The 5,698-nt window shown below is 40.2% G+C and overlaps 1 long non-coding RNA gene across 1 annotated transcript; it reads left to right on the top strand.

The window, feature by feature from the left end:
* Positions 1–3,217: 3,217 nt before the first annotated feature.
* LOC115364346 (uncharacterized) lies at positions 3,218–5,079 on the top strand. The gene is made up of 3 exons (XR_003928657.1): positions 3,218–3,355; positions 3,900–4,046; positions 4,865–5,079. It is a non-coding gene; the product is annotated as an uncharacterized LOC115364346 (long non-coding RNA).
* The last annotated feature ends 619 nt before the right edge of the window (positions 5,080–5,698 follow it).

A 5,698-nucleotide genomic window follows, 5' to 3' on the forward strand; every position in this document is an offset into this window, starting at 1 on the left:
GTATGCATGCACATGCACGCACACACACACGCATGTACACACACAGACACAGAAAAACAGGAAGTAGCACACATACAATGGATGCGACCTTGACATAATACTTCCAATGCCCTGGTGCGTGTGTGTGTGTGTGTGTGTGTGCTTGTCTGCATGTCTTGCATGTACCACTAAGTGTCTGCCTGCTATGTATATGTGTGTATGTGTGTGTGTGTGTGTATGTGTGTGCAGGTCAGTGGTGCTAAATGTTTATTTTGGCTGCTGTTACCCGAGCGCTGTGCTAACAGCAGGGTGTTAAGACTCGCCTCCACTTCATCACTGTCTGTGTGGCTGCAATTAGCATTTCTACCTGTCTGGAGGTCTGTGTGTGTGTGTGTGTGTGTGTGTGTGTGTGTGTGTGTGTGTTCCTGTATTTGCTACATAGTGAGGACCAGAACACATTTTTAACCATCAGAATGGCAACATTTTTGGGAAGAGAGGACATTTTGGTCTCTTCTTGCATATACAAAGTCAAATTGTGTGTTATTGGTTAGATAAGTTTGAGGTTCAGCTTAGTTAGGCTTAGAATTAGCTTTAGGTTGAGGTTAGGCTCAGTGTCTGGGTTAGCCTGCTTATGGTTAAAATGAGGGAAAGGCTCTAGAAGGCTGTGGTGAATGAATGGAAGTCAATGTAATGTCCTCAGAAAGACAGAAAAACTCAAGTGTGTGTGTTTGTGTGTGTGTGTGTCATTGCCTTGTCGGTGCAATGTTGCTTTGTGCACAGTCTGGGTAGAAGTGGAACACACTTGCACAAACACACACACAGACCCACGCACTCTCTCTCTCTCTCACACACACACACACACACAGTAAATGGCTGTCACTCAGCCAGGCTGTCAGGTTGGACTCCAGCAGCAGCCGTGGTTCTTCCTCAAGTGCCATTGAGCAAGACATGGGATCACCCACCCGCTCATTCATGCATGCATTCATTCATGGATACACACACACACACACACACACACACACACACACACGCTATATTTCGTCTCACACAGCCAAGAGCAGCATTCAGTATGGATCCTTTCACTTGCATGGCTTTGCGTTGCTATCCATTTAAAACACAATGTATAGAGCGCGCACACATGCACAAACACACACACACACACACACATGCACGCATCCACGCATTGACACGCACACACACACACACGCAGAACCTCTCTTTCATAGGAAACAAGAGTAGCTGACCTTTGACCTTTACCATTCAGCCTGTCTGGAAATACCAAGCCTGGAATCGATCAACACCCATCTCACCCAGACACCCCCCCGCCCCCCTCCCCCCTCCTCCCCCCACCCCTTCTCATTCTCTCCACTCACCCTTGACTCCCTCCTCCCCTCCTCCACCATCACCACATCGACCGAACCACGCTTACGCTATAAGCTTGGGCAGTGTGTGTACATACCACACACATACGCAAACACACACACACACACACACACACACTTGTGCATTAGCCTAAATATCCATATCCAGAGATTGAATTTTAAGGTAAGAGGTGATTCCACTGTTTTAGGTTGTTTTTGTTTTTTTGTATATCTTTATGTAAATATCTATCTATCTATCTATCTATCTATCTATCTATCTAGATAGATAGATAGATAGATGCATACATACATAGAGATAGATATGTAGATATTTTTATTTTTATTAAGTGGCATGTCAAATTTGGCTGCTGTTGTATGCACTCAATACATATCATTTTAAGAAAATGGCTGTAAAGGTTTTTTAAGCTAACTTTATGTATGTGTGTGTGATGTAGCAGGTACCTGTATATTTATTTATTTATTTATTCAGTTAGTTATAGGTGATTTGTTCAGGTTTTTCATATTTTATGAATCTACTGCACGTACAAAAGACAAAATTGTGGACAAAAACGTCCATGACCAATTGACCATGCCATCTAAAATCACCACTGTCATTTTTGTTTCAACTTATTATTTAACTGAAATACTTGTGAGAGGCTTTTAAATGCCTTTTAGGAGATGTTTATATAGTTTAGTTTAGACATTTTTGAAAATTTTCTGTAATTCTTGTACTTAGGGTTAGGGTTAGAGTTAGAACAAAAATCAAGCACGTGTTCAGAGGAAGCTCATATCATCCACAGCTCCTCGGAAAATCTTTAAAGTTCTGAATTACTGTAAATCTAACCTTAAATATTTGGCCTTGAAAGCAGTAAAATAAATGAAATCTGGCTACTGGAGCACTTATAACTGAGTATGCAAATGCAGGTGTAGGTGCTCACTCTTATAATCAATGTAGAATAATATTAGATGGACACAATGCATTTATCAGCTTTACAAAACACAGCCGCACTTCATATCCTTTAAAGGGACGGTTCCCCTGTTTTGAAAAATGTGATATTATTTTACTTCCCCTCCAGTAGTGGTGCTCTCTTCCTCTCATTGTTACTGAGTGCTGGATACTGGCTGGATGCTCCAAATGCTAACTATTAGCCTCCTGCCATTGAGGTGGACTTCCCCCCAGCTAACATTCTGAAAAAATATCTGCCTTAATTAACTCCAGCTGTTAAATAAACAAAGTTTGAGTTTGATGATGTGTAGCAAAATTTTGCAGGCCCAAAATGGCAATGTAAGTCGGTCCTAAGTTACAACTGTCTCTCCGATTGCTGATAACAGGAAAAATACATGCAGATATAATCTGTACTCGATAGTTAAATGTTTTGGAAAACAACACTTAAAAATACCTGCTCTCTAAATTGGTCTTAAATCCAAATCCAAGTAGCATTAGACCTTTAAAGGTCTCCATTCTGAAATTTGGAGACACCTTACAACACGTTGTGTCCCCATTAGAAGATGTTACCTTCATGTAGTGCGATGTACAGAATAAATTTGCCTGGGTATGCTCTCCACCCATAGGCGGAGCTTGCGGGGGGGCAGGGGGGGCATTGCCCCCCCTAGCGTCTGAAATGTGTCACTACATTGAGTCAAAAATAGGTCCAATATTTTTTTTTCCTATATACATATCTATAAACACTTAAGCAATGCAATAAAATAAGATTATTTTCAGAAATAAATCTGAATTACATTATGTTTGGTATTGTAATAAATAAGATAATAATAAAAAAAAATGTTTGCCCCCCCCACCGCAAATAAAAGAGACGTTGAAGCCGAGTTGAGGTGGGGTTTGCTGGTGATGTAAGTGTGTGTGCACCTGCAGAACCCCTGTCTTCTCTTGTTTAGCCTCCTGCTTGTTGCCTCCTGTCATGCCTGTCCACTCCTCCTCGTCTGTGAGGAGAGGCTGTTTGCTCGCTGGTGTCACTGTGGATTTTTCAAGTCCCGGGGAACATTCAACGCTGTCGGTGAGTTTGTGAGTCAGAGAAACCATCGAGTGTTGAGTGTACCCTGACACTTGAGCTCACATTAGTCTGAAACCCACACCAGGAAAGGCATACAGTACACACACACACACACACACACACACACAGATCAGCCTCTCACACAGATTTATGGACATATACATCCAGACACCATGAAACCTCTCGCACTGACGCAGCATTTAGACACTAAATGTAGACTATTTTCACCCAGCAAACGTTTTGATGAATAGATGTTGGTGGAATGGCCTGGATCAGTGTTGAAAACCTGTGCTAACAATATAACACCCAAATGAAATCTGAGAGATGATGTGATCTGTCCGTTGCTGCTACTCTACCTGCATCATCTTGTGGTTTCACACTATGTTGGAGATACAGTTTCCAAAGCTGTTTTAATAGGAATTTTAATGCGCCATATCCTAATACCATGAAAAACTTGTTTGGATTGATGGTGAACCTTGTGTTAACGGAACAGGGCTAGGGGAGGAGGATGAGGCCATGATTTGCTTCCTTTGCCTCCTTGTTTCAGATGTTGCCATTTTCAGGGGTCAGTCCCCCGGTTTAATGGTTTGTCCCCAGCTGGAGCTGTCCCCAGAAATGTCCCCAGATCCCTCCCTCTCCAGACAGAAGACAGGGACATCTTTTGATTTATTTTTATCTCAAGACCTCAAGAATTGTATCCTGCTTGTAAATGAGGGAATATGGCATCGCTGTAAGAGTGTGTGTCATCGAGAGTCAGCTTTCCTGTTTGTTCACAATCAGCTGCCACAAAAGTAGAAGACAGATCCTCAGCTTGCAGACTTCAGACAAATACCAGATCAGTTGATGTTGGATCCAAGTCGGATACTTGAATTCTTTCAAAAACATGGAAAAAAAAAAAGATGATTAGCAAAAATAACTGGAACACTTGTTAATAAATAACAAAAATAAATAAAGTCAAAAATAAAAATAAAAAAAAACTTAAACTGAAAATGAGTAAAAGAAATTTATAGAATGTTAGTAAAAAAAAAAAGAAAAAAGAAAAAAAGGCAAAAAAAATCCCTGAAAACGAGCAAACAATATTTTTAAAAGGTACAGGAAAACTGTATTGATTGTTATTTAAATGATTGCAATTCGTCTGCATCACTGTCAGATTTCTTTTGTTTAAATGCTTGTGAGGGGTGGGTGAGCGCTGAGACGCCTCCCAGGCATCTCAGAGGGCATATCACTTCTTTCAGGTTCTGGAACATGTTTACTGTGTTTTGTATTTGTCAGCAAATCACAAATGTCCCTGAATTTGCGACCGAAAATCTGGCCAACAATCATTCCCAGCTCTTGCAGTTCTCTGCAGCTTTTCCTTGAAAGGCAGCAGGGATGAATGTCTCAACAAAGACACTTGGAGAGCAGCTGCAGAACAGCGCAAGGCTTTGTGGCTGAAGGTACAGCGAGGGCATGTCACCGGCCCCATTATTCACCTGTTTCCAACTGAAATCTTCCTCAAAATGGCGACACAAGGCTCCTGGATGCCATGCAGTCTCTCCCAGTGCAGGCTTCCGGTTCACATTCATCGCTGTCGGTGGGTTTGGGAATGCCGTCAGCTCGCCGGTCGATGAATGACAACCGTGTCCATGCATGACCGCATTTCCTGAAATGAAGCCTTGATCATCTGTATCAGCTGCTTGCATCTTGTGTTATCTGTAAACCAACTGTGTGTTCTCTGTTCGGGAATGCTTTGTGACAGAAATCAAGCCATCAATAAAAAAGAAAGAAAGAAAGAAAATAAAAATAAAAAAAACTTTGGAACAAACAATTGGAATTGTCTTCTTGTATTCATTTTTTTATTTGCTTGAGTTCATTTGATTATGTTTTGGAGTGTAATGATGATATTTACACTGATTAAAAGTGATAGTGCCTCTAATGAAGCTTATCAGGAGGGCAAGAAATTGCTTTAACCCTTTGAAACCAGGATCAAAGTCAGATGTCTTGCACTTAAATACTTGTGAAAGGCCTTCTCACAAATATTTAACCCTTCGAAACCGGAACAAATTGGCATGATTTCCTCTAGAGACATAGTGGAAAAGGCAATGAGCAACTTAGTTAGTAAATTAGTAAAAGGTTACAAGAAAGTGACTTGGAAATTAGCTAAAAAAAAAAAAAAAAAAAAAAAAAAGAGAGAAAGAGATAGAATGGAAACTAGGGTAAAATATCCAGAAAACTATGTTTATTATTATATAGAAAAATTTTGAAAAAACATTCTGTTCTTTTCTTTCTTCTTTTTTATTATTATTATTATTATTATTATTGATTTTTTTTTTTTTTTTTAGCTAATTTTAAGTCATTTTCTTGCAA

The sequence above is a fragment of the Myripristis murdjan genome, chromosome 8 (assembly GCF_902150065.1).
Source record: "Myripristis murdjan chromosome 8, fMyrMur1.1, whole genome shotgun sequence".
Lineage (NCBI taxonomy): Eukaryota > Metazoa > Chordata > Actinopteri > Holocentriformes > Holocentridae > Myripristis > Myripristis murdjan.